The following is a 17,834-nucleotide window of genomic DNA, read 5'->3' as shown; positions in this document are numbered from 1 at the left end:
GATATAGAGCTCTGGAATGAATGAATTATGCATTAACTTTTGTTCGTTTTCATTTATATTTTGTCTCTTATATACAGTAAGTCGTAAGTGAAATTGTAAATGCAAACTTGCTGTTCATACGCTGCTTTCGTTCTTGGAATTCTGTCATTGTTTAAAAGGGTTTGGCATTAGAAGTACTTTTTTACTTCAGTCTAAACCCGTTTCGGTCATGATCCAGGGGGTTGTAGTCTATGTTTTGTTTTGTTTTGTTTTGTTTTGTAGTGCTGCAAAATGACCGGATAAAAAACTACTACTACTTTATTGATCCACAAGGGAAATTATTTGGACACAGTAGCTCACACATCACAATATATTATAATAACAAAGCGACAATATAAATGTCAATAAAAAGTCAAAATAAGTAGCAAAAATAGCAAGAAGCTGATGTTAAGTAAGGCACAAATGTGTAAGTACAAACAAAATATAGAAATACAGTAATACAAAATAAGTCTGCTATAAACAGGAGGTGGGTAAGTGATTGACATGACATTGACCAGTGATTGACTGTATGTCATAGGAGTGTAACGATATCCAAGTCTCATGTTACGATATCATCACAGTATGAACCTCAGGGTACGATATTTATTGCGATATCGTGGGAAAGTTCAAGATATGGTGGGGAGGCTCACGATTAGGGATGCAACAATATCCAAATCTCTCGGTACGATGTTTTCACGATATACATCTCACGGTACGATATTTATTGCGATATTGTGTGGAGGCGAACTAAAACTTGACAAGACAAGACCTTGACAAGACTTAAAAGAACTTAGAACTAAGACTTAAAAGTGCTTAGTTATTTCTTCATGTCGTCTATAATGAAATGGAGCAAAGGATCATGGTCTTTGTAGTTCCCTCTGTCCTTTTTTAGCTATACACGCATCAAAAATCTTGGACTTCTGGTCATCGTGCAATTCATACTGGGAAGGATTTTCCAAAAACGTGAGCATCAAACCGCCATGTTTGTTTTCCCAGTGGGATGCGTCTATTGACAAAGCCGATCTTTTTCAAGTCTTTTGAACCATATCACTTTTGTTTCTGATTCTGATATTGTCATATTTTAGTTTTGGGATTCGGACATCGTAATTGTGTAGTTGTTGGATCCTAACAGCGGAAAATGGCTTGAAAAATTTGTTTGCGAACTCCATAAATGCAAAAATGTTCGCTGCAAACTCGGGATGATTTCTTAGGCAGTGAAAGGTTACCTTTTTTGTCCTTTCTGTGGATCAATACTGCCCATCGCCTTCGACTTTCACTATTTTTTCATTCTGTTAGCAAGGCAAACAGTTTGAACAGATTTTTGCAGTCACACAGGTCTGATTCCCTTCTGCATTTATGGAGTTCGCAAACAAACTTCTCGAGCCGTTTTCCGCTCTTAGGACATCCAACAACTACACAATTACGATGTCTGAATCCCAAGACTAAAATATGACAATATCAGAACCAGAAACAAAAGTGATATGGTTCAAAAGACTTGAAAAGATCGGCTTTGTCAATAGACGCATCCCACTGGGAAAACAAACATGGCGGTTTGATGCTCACTTTTTTGGAAAATCCTTCCCAGTATGCATTGCACGATGACCAGAAGTCCAAGATTTTTGATGCGTGTATTACTGCACCATAACTCGTCATTTATTGTTATGAGAACTTTGATGATAAGATTTCATGATATTTCGGTTATTGTTACATCCCTAGTGTTTCACAGTTTGATTTTCTCACTTTCTGTTGGTTAAATCAACCCTTTTGCTTTATAAACTAAGTGAGGTGAGTGGTGTGGTTTTGGGGCTAAACAAAAGCAAATGGAATTGAACTGAATGGAATAAAACTTTCTTTCTGACTTGCTATATCCTTGAAATTACCAATACATTAGGGGAACATTAGGTTTATATGTAATTAGCTTCTATAGAAAATATAAGTATAGCAGCAGAGGCAGAGTAGTTGTTGCAATTTTCAAAACTAATACAAAAAGTCTCCAAAGTGCTTGTTTAGTGCATTCCTAGAAGTATAAACAAATGAAAAAAGGGTGTATTTTTTCAGTATTATACAAATAATATTATAGAAAGGCAGGACAGTTTGGTTTGACTCAGTGTCAGTGCCACAATAGTTTTTAGGGAGGATGACATTGTTTCTCCATGACTCCAGTGTGTGTGGCTGTTCTGGGACACACTCGTTCTGAGGAAAAGCAGAAGTCTCCCCATCTTGTTCTGGGCGGCCCTCAGGCTTCCTCCCAGTACCTCCCCCACTCCAGTTCCCTAAAATGTTTTATTTTTAAATTATGCATGTTCTCTACTGTGCATTTTATAACAGCAAACTTTGACTAGTCAAGGCGAGGTGGGAGCCTTAATGAAGCTGATGTACACTGCACGAATATTATAGAGTAAATGGTTTATAGTGCAAATCTTCCAAATAAAGCTATTAAGGGATATTTCAGTTGTTTTGTGTTCACTTGGCAATTCGCATTTTCTACAATATTTGAAGCTCAACCTCAAATTCCACAAAATTCAAAATTCATAAAAATACGTAAAATAAAAATATCGGATCGATAAAGTAACGTCAAACACATAAGAATTACAATCGCTTAACTGAAGAGTCGGTGCAATGGCTAAAAAAAGACTGCGGGAACTACATAGACCACGATCTTTGCTCCCACTGTAGACTACATGAATAACAGTTCTAAATACCTGTAAGCTAGTTTTTTTATCTTGTCAAGGCATTTAAAAGGAAGTGAACACAGTATTGTTTGCCATTATCACTATAAATCGTACCCTGAGATGAATTCGTGAAATATCATACAGAACGTGAGGGATATTGTTACTTCTTTAATCGTGAGTCTCCCCACCGTATCATGAGCTTTCCATATATCACAATAAATAAAACCATTTACATACTGACGATTCGTATTGTAGAAGACTTGAATAACCCTAGTATATAAAAATGTCCTCTGATTGCCACAACTGGATACACACACGCAAGATTGCTGAAGTGTCTTGCCCAAGAAGGTCCAGGATGAATTGTATTTGCAAAAATAATACTCACTGTGAAAATACTGCTCATAAAGTTCACTGTGTAACTTTAGCTATTACTGCTTGTCCTCATGGAGGTGTTTGCTTTGCATGGAATGTTCTGCCACACAGCCTTGTCTAGCTTTTATTATATAACAGGCAGTGATCAAAAATACCTGCATCTTGGCCTGGTTCTGCATCTGCCTGATTCAGCCGGTTTCACTTCATGGAAAAAGTCTGACCTTGCAGCATTAGATTTGTCGCTCACAGTACAGAGTACTTTTTTCATTTTAACCAATCTCTGCTATTTGTCGAGATCAGTGTTGGGAGTTACTTTTAAAATGTATTCCCTAATTTACAGATTACATACCCCAAAATGTAGTTTAACGAATCCATTAAATATTTAAAGTGAGCTTATAATACTTTGGATTACTTGAATATTGTCCTGCTTTTTAAAACTACTATGAACATAAGCAAACACATCCTGAAAATCATTGTGTTGTTCTCTCAAATGGCTGTTGAGCCAAGTTCCATGAATAGGTTTGCTGTAAGTAGACTAACGTATTGGAAAAGACTTGAAAATATTTTAACCATATTAAAAATATATTGTAAGAGAAATGCTGAAATATGAGGAAACATATAAAATCACTGTCTGCCACAAATGGTTTTACCTACACGCATTTTGTGAAGTTCTTGCCCAAGAAGGTCCAGGGATTAATTGTAAACAGTTTTAGTCCTAGTTTACTCACGTGGTTTACCTGGGGCAAGTTTCCTGTTTAGCCCCACAATGGATGCTTGTCATTTAGAGGTAGGTTCCATTTATTTCACCAACAATGTGAATGTTCTGAAACAGTAACTAGCTTTATCACTCAGTGATCAAAACTGTATCCGGCCTGTAGTCCATCTGCTCCCTGAAACTTCAAGCAGGATTAATTCACTAATGGTCTAAAAAACTGAACCTTGTTGTGGACTAAGAACTTGGGAAACAGGGACAAAGTTCACCATTTCCCAAGATGATTTAAATAGAGACCAGTGTTGGAAGGCCTTTTCGACAACAACTTTACAGATTCCACTGTGGTTTGTGAATCCCTTCCTTTAAAGGGTAAACGCCGATCGCACTGTGGCATTACAATATATGTCTGTATCGCGGTAAAACTTTAGCTAATGCTGTTAAGACCTTTTAATTACCTCCTCCACAATCCAGGTTAAGTCGGTGTTAAAGCAGGAACATACGCGCCGTTATGACCATGTACCAACCAAAATAATACGCCCAAACGTATGTAGCAGCAATCAAGAAACTGTTAACCAGAAAATAGGAACTACCTCAGATTTTTTGACTTTACCTCTACATCCATAACCACACGACTATTGCACCTAAAACCCACAAACCAGTAAACTGACTTTTTGCAGTAGGACTAACCAGGGCAGTAAACCAGTATAAACCAGAACTCCAGGAACTAAACCAGTCTAAACAGGTCTAAACCAGAATGAACCAGGCTAAACTTGAAAGAATTACCAGGTGCGTTTGCCGTGTTCGCCTGTACAGAAGGTGTCAAGCAGCTAAACGCGACTAAACCAGGACCAAACCAGGACTAATCCTGGACTAGAACTTGGAATCTAGGACCGCCCCTGAGAGAACCCCGAGTGCGATCGGGCGTCAGCTGCGTTTAGTTCGGTGGAGCGCGGACTTCTGCGTCGGTCCTTTCGCTCAGGATCACGGTCTACGCGGGCGCACCTCCGGCGTTTCACCGCTGCTGATATCGCGGTGATTTTAGCAAATTTGTATGAAGAAAAACGAAAAACCCACCATTTCAATCCAGGTTAAAAAAGCATTGTGACACGCGTTACTGACATTTGTACCAAGTAAAATATATACGCGCGCGGAGCAGCACGTCCTGTGCGTGTAGATTTCAGAAAATAGGATCCATCCTATTTTTTGACGCTCTACACGAGCGTTAGGCGCGTATCCCCGTCAAAATACACAGAGAGCATGTATCTATTGTTGTATTTTATGTGCATTTACCATCAGCACATTGTGCTCCCTGGGCAGTTGTGTATCATGTGAAAGAGCCCAGATCCACATAGACTGTTAATTAGTGCTTTGAAATTCACTTTTGAAATCCTTGCGTTTGCCGTGGTCAGCCTGTACAGAAGGTAAATACAAGCAGCTAAACGCGCCCAGTCAAGTTTGATTGACTTCCCATTGAGAGACACAAGAGCCCGTACGTTCCGCTAAAGCTGCCGGTGGAGTCGCCTTCGCGTTGACACGCGGCTGTGGTTTCGCGAGGTGAAGTGCGAGCAGATCGTCACTCGTCAAATTCCGACGTTTAACTGAACCCCAACAGTGACGTACGTCGTTCATCACACATAATTTGAACAAATTCACGTTCAAGTTCTTGATTTACAAAAGTGTTGCGTTCAGTTCAAAGTTCACTGAAAAATGAACGTGTTCAATGAACGTGTTCTTTTGAACTCGTTCATGCACAACACTGATAACTGGTATATTAAGATTTTCCCAAATCCTGTAGGAGGAAGGGTATAACAGAAATGTTAGGGCTGGGGGCAGACTACGACTACAGACTACGACTACAGAAGCAGCATCAGAAGATTTGTTCTTTTTGGAGCCTGAGCCTGAGTGAAAGACAAGAGACAGAATTTTTTGTGATGTATATTGAAATAATTTAAACAAAACACAACAGCAAAAGAAGAACAAAATAGAAAAATAAAAACCAGTCCAGTTTATGGATATAGTCCATAATGATTCTATGATAGTTTCATCCGTGGTGTTTTAATCCAGGTTCAAGGTATCTTAGCTCGCCATCAGTATGTCTTTCAGTTGAGTTGAATTAGATTTGAATCAGTCCATGCAAATAATGTCAATCCCCTTGATAAAATTCACTGAACATTCTCTTTATTTCAGCTTTAAATCCTCGATCTCAGGAATCGTTGCCAACACAGAATATACGGCTCTTTGCTGATTGACTGATGCCCGAATTCGCACTTCCTGGGTTTTTGCGATTCCTGACCTAGTCGCTGGAGAGAAATCAAATTGAGCGGAGGTACTAAGTGGATAGATACATTTTAATGCCATACTGTGGAACATCTCTAATGAAAAAAGCAGCGTAGTTACACAGTGCACTTTACCAGCTGTAATATCTATCCAGTATCGTCTTATTATATTGCTACAAAGTTAAACAAGCCCCCTCTTTAAACACATGGCGGTGTTTGCTATAGGCCATTTGCTCGTGGTGTGAGAGCTGTGATTTCCCTGATTGACTGAAGAAAGTACATGGTTGATTTGTATTTTCTTTGTCTCTGCACAGACACAAAGCGAGCCCATTAAAAAGTGCTGATTGTTTTGTGTGAGCACAGAGCCCAGTGGTGCGTATCCACTGCTCACACACAGCCAATGGATTCTCTTTTATTGGACTGAATCATTTTCTATCACGCATTGGCATCTCTTTATCAAGCAAAAACAATGTACTTTTGTTACAAGATGGTCCCACTGTTTCGTTACGCACTTCAATGTTTCCGAAGAAGCTTTTCACTTTGGTATCATCGGTGTTGTGGAAGGAAGGAGATCTTATACTCGTGATCCACCGGGAGATTTGAATGTGTGGTTATGGGTTAAGGGTTAAACCACTGGAGATGACTACGAGGAACGAGAGAGGAAGAGAGAGAGACAGAGAGAGAAGAAGAGGGAGAGAAAGAAAGAAAGAAAGAGAGAGAGCAAAGAGATAGAGAGAAAGACAGAGACAGAGAGAACAAAAAGGGTGAGAGAGACAGAGAGAGAAGGAAAGAGACAGAGGGAGGGAGAGAGCGACAGACAGAGAGAGAGAAAGACAGAGAGAACAAGAAAGGAAGAGAGAGAGAGAGACAGAGGAGGAGAAAGTGACAGACAGAGAGAGATAGAGAGGAAAGGAGAGAGAGAGATAGAGAAAGAGAGGGGGGGAGAGACAAAGAGAAACAGAAAAAGAAACAGAGATAGAGGGAGAGAGAGAGGGACACAGAAAGGGAGACAGAGAGAGCAAAGAGAGAGAGGGAGAGACAGAAAGAAAGAGAACAAAGAGGGAGAGGGAGAAAGAAGAAGAGAACAAAAAGGGCGCGAGAGACAGAGAAGGAAGGAAAGAGACAGAGAGAGAGAGAGCGACAAACAGAGAGATAGAAAGAAAGAAAGAGAGAGAGCAAAGAGATAGAGGGAGAGAGAAAGGCAGAGAGAGAGAACAAGAAAGGGAGAGATAATGAGAGAAACAGAGAGAGAGAGAGACAGAGAAGGAGAGAGTGACAGACATAGAGAGGGAGAGAGAGAGAGGAAAAGAGACAGAGAGAAACAGAAAAAGAAACAGAGACAGAGGGAGAGAGAGGGGGACACAGAAAGGTAGACAGAGAAAGCAAAGAGAGAGAGGGAGAGACAGAGAGAGAAAGAGAAGTAAGAAAGAAAGAGAACAAAGAGACAGGAAGCGAGAAAGACAGAGACAGGGAGAACAAAAAGGGCGAGAGAGACAAAGAAAGAAGGAAAGAGACAGAGGGAGAGAGAGAGAAACAGAGAGAAAGAAAGAAAGACAGCAAAGAGATAGGGGGAGAGAGAAAGACAGAGATAACAAGAAAGGGAGAGAGGAGAAGGAGAGAGACAGAGGAAGAGAGAGAGACAGAGAGAAAGAGAGAGCAAAGAGATAGAGGGAGAGAGAAAAACAGTGACAAGAGAGAACATGAAGGGGAGAGAGTGAGACAGAGAGAGAGAGAGAGCAGGGAGAAAGAGAAAGTTCATGAATACCAACACAGTCTAGAATCATGTAACTAAGTGGATTGTGAATAGTTTTCTCTTCCCTGTTGTAAGATTGCCTTTGCTTTCCTTTGCTGCAGAGGTTTCAGTTGCACTTGGCTCATATGTTTACGTCTGCTCATTGTTTTTCTTTGCTCTGTCCACTCGAAAAAACTGCTCCAAACCAATGCTCCAAAACAACAAGTTCCTAAAGGCTGAATAAAGTTACTGCAGTAAACAGAGAGGACAGAGACGCACCGAATCAGCTTTTTCACTCCCAATACCGACGCTGATACTTTGGCTTTAAAAATCTAGAGACATTATGTATCTTTTTCCATTCATTTACTACAATTTTGTCTTGCTCCAGTACAGATATATTCCATACGCTCCTCTTCAGGTCAAAATAAGTCAGCTCTGTACTGTGGAATTGCCTACTGTCTAATTATAAAACAGATTTATTGTCTGAGGAGTGCGTGGTTAGCATGCTAGTTGTTTTAGCGTTACTGCTCTGGCCTCTGAAAGTACGTGGAAAGCACTTCTGAAGCCATCGCAGTGAATCAATTAAGATGCTTTGAATGCATAAGTAAGGGAGGAATAACTGAAACAAACTGAAATAAATCTTGTAATACGTAGAGGTCTGCCACAATATCAAATTAAACTGCACAATATTGCAAAAAGAAGCACGCATATTGTTTTAGATAAGAAAAACATGAATAATTCCAGCTGTCTAATTTGTAAATGTCTGATGGCCACTTGTTTAATGACAATTATCTGCAAAAATACTCCTGAAATCCCTTGTAAAAAAGCACAGTATAAACCTCTTTATGCATTTGTTTGAGTCACTTTCTGCAGAAAAGTTGACCATACTTTTCGTGTTACTTTTGAGTACTACTCTTTACTTACTTGAGTAATATTATTTTAAAGTAAATTACTCTACTTCAGAACATTTTGAGTATAGCAGCTCCTACTGTAGTACATTATATTATTTAGAGCTTTAGAAATAAACTAATTTTTGTTGATATTGTCATTTTTGATGTAGACATTTGTTTAAAGCAGGCATGTCCAAACTACGGCCCGTGGGCCAAATGCGGCCCTCGGTCAAATTTTTCTTGGCCCTCAAGCTTCCAGGTGACTTGGCCCAAATTACCTTCCATCAATCGAAATTTAACTTTTTACTGCAAGTCTTTTGAAAATCTACTTTCTAAAGCAAATATTGAATATTTAGTCTGTGGTTTTGAGGATCTTGGCATGAATAAAGACTGACGGCTCATTCTAACGTGATAAACAGGCACATATTTCAATTATTCACTGTACTGAGCACCAGTCTACGGCCCTCAATCGGCCCTCTGCTTCATCTGTGTTTAGAAATGTGGCCCCTGATGAAAAAAGTTTGGACACCCTTGGTTTAAAGCCACACTATGTAAGTTTCTCTAGGTGACATGTCATCTGCATAATTGTACAAAGATTTTATGCCATCCTGTGGAACATTAGAGCCAAAGGAACAATATTTCTATGGAGTCAAGCTGGTGGAGGTCGTCATCCAGGACAACTAAGAGTCAGTTTTGTGGAGAAGCAAGCCCACTCACAGCAAGAACATGTTTTCTATGTTTTTCAGTGCAGTACATTTTGATACTCGATCCTACAAACTGAGAAGCTCTCTGTGTTGAGTTCTGCTGTGGCCAACAGGTGGCGGCGTTGCACAGCTCAGCCCTCGCCCTGGCGTTCAGCTGCAGCTCCACAGGACACAGGGAGCCCTTTTTGTCGTCCTTGCTGAATAGAGTTAAGTAAGTCCTCCATCACTCCCAACCAGTCCGGCAACACAGGAGCAGCATAGCAATCAGTCTATGCACACAGCCCCATGTCTCTCAATGGAAGCAGATATGTGAGTGACCCCAAACTATTCACTCAGCGCCCCAGTCTATAAAATGTATAAACAGCATGGACTGACTGGGCTGATAAGTGGAGCCTGTGTGATTTTGTAGATTGTCCATTTCTCAGTGGTGGAAGAAGTACTCAAATATGATACTTAAGTACAGATACTGGAGTAAAACAAACTCAAGTAAAAGTATCACATGAAAAAAAATCTGTTTAAAGGTGCACTATGTAACTCAGGGGTCACCAAACTTTTTTCTCTGGGTGCCACATTATCTCTCCTGACAGGGGCCGGGGTCGGGTCGGCTGTATAACGATGATGCAGGTTATATTCTTTGAAAACTGCCACACTTTCTTTACATATCAGACAAACTGCACGCTCCTTACACTGAACAAAAAAATAATCGGTTACTCACTGTTCTCTGAAAACTTGGCACTCTCTGTCAACTTTTCATACTTTAACAGGAGCCATTTTGCTGTCTTTAACTGCACCACAGAACTCTGTGCGTGCATTGACTGTCACTGTTTGATGTTCGAGCTTGTCATGTGACGAAAATTCGGCGGCAAATGTAAATACATCACATAATTATTTAATTGTAAATATAAATACTTCATATAAATATAAATTTTAAATTGAAAAATTCAACAAAATACAAGATGCAGACTTTTTAAAAAATAGGCCCTGACAACTTTTAAGGATCGCTTCATAGGGCCAGTTCAAGTGGTGGTTGGCAGAGGGGCTGGGGGCCGGTCAAAAGGGCGTGGAGGGCCGAAGTTGGCCCGCGGGCCTTAGTTTGATGATCCCTGATGTAACTTGTTGGTTGATGGATCGTCACCTGCTTGTTTTTATGGATCAAGTTCCTGTGGTTTTACAGCTGAAAAATAGAGAGAAAAACAAGCCTTTTAACTGTGAGTGGGGTCGCCTCTCCACAGATCTGACTCGTCACTTGGTCTGGTTTGGTCCCCATGAAGAAAAGCACTGACAGAACCTCCATCAGAACAGTTACACAATAGACCTTGAAGTAAAGTACCTAAGATGTATACTCACGAAGAGTACAGAACTGCCTGTTCTACATGTTTTTCTTTTTCTGGTGGAGGGGATTTCTTGGTATTTTTCAGCTATAAAACCACCAGTAAATGTAAAGTAGATCTGTTTAATGTCATACTGTGGAACATTCCAGGCAGAGCAATGACGTATCTATAGAAACAAGCAGGTGACGAACCCCATCCAAAGGGTTAAATAGCGCACCTTTAACGCTACTGACCCTTGCTCTGAGCCAAATTTCTCCACAAAGACACGAAATAAATGAAAACTTTATAATCACAAAACTAGCCCACTCGCTCCGTATTGTCATGCATTTCAAAACAGGAACGCTTTATCTGATGCCCCGTGTTTCTACTTTGTTTTGCCACAAGAAAATCTATATGAGGATCTGGGTGCGATACTCATCTTGGCAATACCTTTCTTTCCGAATTCAGGATAGCTATAATTTGCTTGGAGAGCTAGCCATTTTTCACTTCAGAGACAGCTCCTAAAATCATTACTTTAAAACACTACATAGTACAATTTGGGGATATAAAAATAAAACGAAATGTCTCAGTGGTTAGTAGGGATGGAACAAGAATCAAAATATTGTGAAATTGATTGATCAGAAGCCTCACAATAATATCAAAGGCCCTCACGATATATCGAATTACAAATCTTTCAGCTTAAATGAATAGTTTTAGTGACTTTCTTCATGATTTTAACATCTTTCTTTTTCTGTAAAGCACTTTGACTTACTTTGTGTATGAATTGTTCTATACAAATAAACTTGCCTTACCATGGTGCAGTAGTAGCTAAAAAAAAAGGAGCGGACTACATAGACCATGATGCTTTGTAGTTGTCAGAGCAGACTCCATGAAGAAATAACTCTTATTAAGCACTTTAAAAATAGAATTCTTCATATTATAACTTTTCAAGACTTTTCCAAGACTCTTAAAAGGAAAGAAGCATATTCACAATTTTGTAAGCCTCCACAAAATATTGCAATAAATATCGAACCGTGAAAATATTGTATCGAGGGATTTTGATATAGTTCATTAGTGGAAAGTTTGCTGGAAACTAAAAGTTACATTGAGTTGCTGTGTATCATTCGCAATTTGCTGAGTTTTTTTTTTTTAGGATAAACTCATCACAGAGAAGTCCGTCCGCTGAAGTTAATCAATGCTGGTTTCAAACATGAATTCCCAGCAGGAGATATCGAACTGTGCTCACTGAGTTTGATGAGGGAAGTTTTTAAAAGTTCTTCTGAATCAATCTTTTGTAGTAGAGTTTGGGAGACAAACGTGAAATTGAAAGCAACAACGGAGATACTAACTGTACATTTGTTGTTTTTAGGCAGATTGTTTTGTCATTTTCTTGTCATTTTGAGAATTTTATGACATTTATTTAAAGGTGGAAAGCCCGTCGCCTGCTTGTCTCCAGTATTCCGAAGTATAGGTTTAAACTTTTCAATCTCCATAGAAACAAGGAGGCGATGTCAACAGGGCAATTTACAGGTGAGATCTGTGGAGAGGTGACCCCACTCACAGTAAGAATGCACGTACCACAGGGATTTTTAACAACAGAAACACCCACAATTGAATAAATGCATCTTCTATAAGTTTAATACCATATTGTGGAACATTAACAGACCCCTGAAGTGAAAAGTTACACAGTACAGCTTTAATGATATATTAGAAATGATAGTGCATTTTCAAGTTTGTTTCAATTTGGCACAATATTAATTCACGCCTTAGTCATATTAAAGGTGCACTATGTAACTTTCCTGGGGGAGAGTCATTAAAGGTGTTCTATAGAAAAAAAAAAACCTAACACTCAAAAACTATAATCTGGTGAAGTGTCTTGCACATGGACACAACAATAGTGATGACCTAAAACTAAACTAAATATGATTTTTTTCCCACCTGCCTTTTCAGTTATTTACACTATAGGACCAAATACACAAACAAAATGTATTTTATTTAGGATATCAATGGTTACTTTTCAAGCAGATTCAAAGTTCCGGTAAGAAAAGTGAGATGTAATTGATGTGCGCTACTGTGGCTGGTACGACGCGTCCAGATCAAAATTAAGTTAACAAAAATCTCCTGGAATCTCCTCATCTTTTCATAGAATCATTATGAATTTCCAGCGGTGTAGTCCATAAATCGTAGAATAAAATGTCCAAAAATGAAAGCTGCTCAGACAAAGACCCAGGCAGAGAAACAGAGCTGAGAGAGAAGAGTGACGAGCAAACAAAAGACTTCCAAATGGAGCTCCAGTCTGACAAACCGGCACATTTCAGGTAAGTGCAGATGATTGGTCTCCTGTGATTAGGCCCAAAACAAAGTTCATATTTGAGGCTGTCCAGACTCCCCACCGTAAATGGTTCTGTCATTGGAACATTAGCTAAAGTGATCGGAAATGTTTGAAGTTGCACTATTTGAATATGTGTGAATGAATGCTGCAACAAAATATTTTCCTGAACATTTTTAATAAAGTCTATCTACCTATCTAACTATCTTTTTTGGTAGAGGGTCTGTCACCTGTTTGTCTCCATGGAAATTTTGTTGCTTTACTTGTAATGTTCCACAGTATGTAGACGCCATAAACCTTGCCCATGACTTCATCCTGCAGCACCTGGAATCTCAAGGAACCTTCTCCAGGATCCTGTTCGTGAACTTCAACTCTGTGTTCAACACCATCGTTCCTGCTCTGCTCAAGGACAAGCTCTCTCTGCTGACTTCCAGATGAACCGGAATCAGTGTGTGTGGCTGGAGAAGATGGTCTCGGACACTTACACTATCAACATGGAAGTCCACAGGGCTGTGCACTTTCCCCCCTGCTCTTCTCCCGGTGCACGCAAGGTTTCACTGTCACTGTCATAGAAAACAACACAAACAAAACAGCACTCTCATCGGGCTCATCTTCCACAGTGGTGAGTCTGCCTGCAGGAGTGAAGTGGACTGCAGTGGCAACAGTTATATGTATATTTTTCTCATATATTCTGTGCAGTTTGAAGCTTAAATTGTTTGATCAAGAACTATATTTCTTTGATTTTAGTAACGTAACCATATTCTGAATTAGCCTGATTCATTAGCTGGCTTCACTTTGTGGAAACTATCTGACCATTAGGATTTGTTCGCTCGACGGTAGGCGGGTACTTTTTTTATTTAACCAATCGCTGCTATTTGGTTGTGACATGTGTAAAGCACCAAATTCCGTAGGAAGAAGGGCAATAACATCTTTCCCCTTGATAAAATTCACCAAAAGTTATCTTTGTTCCAGCTTTAAAACCTCGATCTTGGGAATTGTTGCCAGCACAGAATGTCTGGCTTCATCTACATCCATCTTGACCGCTTTATTTACTGTTGTGCTGTACCACAAAAGGGACCCAGACAGGTACTTGAATTTGATGTCATGTCTTCACAGCTCTTCGCTGATTGGCTGGTGGGCGGTCTACAACTTGGGGCGGCAGTAGCTCAGTTGGTAGAGCTTTTGTTCACTAATCTGAAGGTTGGTGATTGGCTGGTGTGAATCCAATTCCCACAGATTAATGCTGTTGTTGTATCCTTGGGCAAGACACTTAACCCACCTCACCCCAGTGTCTGTGTACACTGATGTATGAATGTGTGTGTGAATGGGGCTCTTGCAAACCTTGGATTCTGATTCGTGATCTAGTCGCTGGAGAGAAATTAAATTGAGCAGAGGCACTAGGTGGCACTGGCTAATTCTGAATACCACCTAATGAAAAAAAGTAACTATACCAGAATACAGTTACTCAAAATTAGTATTCAGAATGCTTGTATGTTAAATTATTATATATTGTATGCCTATGTTTATTTGAAAATCTAACATTCAAGAAATCCCTCCTCTCTGCTGTTCGTCACCACCACGCTGAACTGTAACAGAGTGATGCTAAAACTTCAAAACACAAATTCATCTTTTAAATTCATACAGCTCCACTAAGCGGCTCCCAAAAATCAGATACACAGATATACATTCAGGTTAGCGCACTACATGAACACACTGAAATGGTCTGGTTGGCGTAAACAGGCCCCCTCTCTCTCTTCTTCTTCTTCTTCTTCTTCTTCGTCTTATATCGTGCTGGGCCTGAGATGGAGCTTTACAGTGATTGTCAGTCATGTGTCAACCTCCTCATAGACTCTCCCTGTAATCCATAGTCCTCCATAGATGCCCTGTCACTCGGAGCCATCTACACAAGCTGCTATAAGAAGTAGAAGAAGAAGAGGAGGGAGCCAGGACTTTGAAACCAATACGCGCTGTGAGGAGTGAGGAGGGGGGTATGGGAATATTATGTTAATGGGGGTTAGGATTGCAGTAGCGACTCTGACAGAGAGGGCTGATGGGATTTCAAACCCCCCGAGAATGTAAAATGTACCAAGGAACGTGCGTGTATGTTATAAGGTAAGAACATGGGAGAGTTTAAAGTGTACCTCGGAGTCAAAATGAGTGAGATGTCTACTACCTGAGCAGGGCTGTCAATCTCAAAAATATTGTATGATTAAAGGGCCCATATTAGGCTATTTTCTGACCTATATTATAATTAGTGGTGTCATGCGATTAAAAAAATTTAGAGATTAATTAATTATGATCTGTAATTAATTAATCTAATTAATCTAATTTTAATCTCACCTAAAAATTGCTGAGAAAAGCCTTCAATTTGAGGTATTTTCATTTAAATTCATTATTACATTATTGTGGCAGATCAAAAGACTGATATAGATTTAAAAAAGTGACTTTATAAAGTCATTTATTGTTTAACAAATCTCTCCAATTTGGCTGTTGAGCCCAAGTCTCCATGAATAAGAAACTGTTTGCTGTAAAGTAGCAAAGACGAGGAAATCTGAACATAATAACTTTTGTCTACTTAAAGACAATAAAAAGTCCAGTCTTTCCTTAACCATGTTAAAAATATTATTGATAGAGAAAAGCTTTATATATGAGATCATTGGTTTTAGTCCTTGTTTTAGTCCTGGTTTAGACCTGCTTTAGTCCTAGTTTAGTCCTGGAATTAATTAATCCTGGTTTTAGTCCTGGTGTTAGTTCTGGTTTAGTTCTGGTTTAGACCTGGTTTAGACCTGGTTTAGACCTGGTTTTAGTTCTGGTTTTAGTTCTGGTTTAGTCCTGGTTTAGACCTGGTTTAGACCTGGTTTAGACCTGGTTTAGACCTGGTTTTAGTTCTGGTTTTAGTTCTGGTTTAGACCTGGTTTAGTCCTGGTTTTAGTCTTGGTGTTAGTTCTGGTTTAGAGGCGCACAGGAGGAAGCGCGGTTTACGCCGCGTACGCGAGAAAACACGGTCCACACGCGGCTCACAGGAGCACGTCGGTGTCCGCGCAGTGTCTACGGAAGGAAACGTGGTCCGCGCGTTCTCAGGTTAATGACGATGATGAAGGTGTGTGTTTGTGTGTGTTTGTGTGTTTGTTTGTTTGTGTTTGTGTGTTTGTGTGTGTTTGTGTGCGTGTCCCCTCATGTGGCAGGTCACTATAGGACAGTAGCGCAGACATCATGAGTCTATGCAGGTTGTTTTCACCAGTGATGTTTAAGTTGTAGGCGATTTTATATTTGTTATTTTCTTTTATATTTCACGTCGGGAGAAGAATTTCCAAGACATGAATGTGTTTTTACCTGTGCACTGCTGACTCTGTTCTACTGGCTCTTCGACCTCGTCCATTGTGCGACTGACGCCGCCAACATGACGTTTACATCGCTCTTACTGCGCGCGTTTTGTGTGGGTTTCCGGCAATGAGTGGAATTACCGAAATAAAAAAAAATGTATAAATGTTTTTTTTTGTGTGTGTGTGTTGTTGTCCCAACAACACATAAAAACAGGTTTTATAATAAAGCAACTCGCATACAGAAATAGTAAAGTTAGAGATTAAAAATGAGATTAACGCGATTAAAAAACATAACGCGCTAAATATGACTGTAATTAATTAATCACAATTAACGCGATAATTTGACACCCCTAATTATAATGTTGTTTCCTCATCAAAAACATATCTGGAATTATGTTTTTTTCATTAAGGTTTAACACACAAATCCTGCATATTTACACTGAGTTCTTCTCTCAAACTTAAAACACTCCTTGTTGTTCCTCCTTGTGATGTCATATGGTAATACAGAAAGCGCTCCACTGTGTTTCTATCTGTTTATCTATCTGCTTGATGTTTAGGGTGACCATATTTCCGTTTGTGAAAACCGGGATACCTTACCAGGGATGGGGGACCTCGACATTGAGCGACTCTCACCTCGCAACCTGTGCACATGACCTCCCACTTGTCTCGACTGGGACAGAAAATGGAGAATTTCTTGTACAAGTCATTGTTAAGTGTGCATTTGCACTTCGTCATGTTGCAGGCTGACCAACTGTTTGTGTCTGCTCGCTCCTTCAGAGTGTACAAAGAGCTACAAGAGACGCTCAATTTAATGGCCCCCAAACCCGGACATTTCCATCACTTAAAAAAAAAACAAAAAAACAGATGCCCAGGACAGGATGCAAAAAACGCACATGTCCAGGGAAAAATGGACGTTTGGTCACCCTATGCTTGTTTCTAAATGTGGAATAAATGTAATGAAAATGAAATAAATAAATACATTTAAAGGGACAGTCGGGAATTTTGGAAATAGGACCTCATTTCCTAGTTATCCAGAGTGTTGGAGATGTATGGAGACACTTTTTAAAAATATTCCATCCAGTCCTTGTATTTGCAGAGGTCGCTGGTGCTAGGCTAGTGCATGTCAATGGCCATAGTTATCCTGACACTAAAAACAGTCTTACCCACTCCACAAAACACCTGAAGCAAATCTATTATGACACCAGACTGTCCATGTAAATGTCTGTGTTGATAGAATAATGTTTGAAATAAAACTAACCTTGCATCGCATGAATCTTTGTAAGTTGAGGGACTGTTTTCTCAGCAGCAGTGGAATCTTTGCCGGTAAGATAGGTGCTAGGTGATATCAGTCCACCGCTGCCAAGCCAGACATAAAGCCTTCAAATGCGAGGTTGGTTTTACTTTTAAAATTATTCTGTCAACACAGACATTTACATTGACAGTCTGGTGTAATAATAGATTTGCTTCAGGTGTTTTGTGGAGTGGGGAAGACTGTT

The sequence above is a fragment of the Boleophthalmus pectinirostris genome, unplaced genomic scaffold (genome assembly GCF_026225935.1).
Source record: "Boleophthalmus pectinirostris isolate CB_2022bp ecotype Guang Dong unplaced genomic scaffold, ASM2622593v1 HiC_scaffold_10, whole genome shotgun sequence".
NCBI lineage: Eukaryota > Metazoa > Chordata > Actinopteri > Gobiiformes > Gobiidae > Boleophthalmus > Boleophthalmus pectinirostris.
This window is presented reverse-complemented; position numbering follows the sequence as displayed.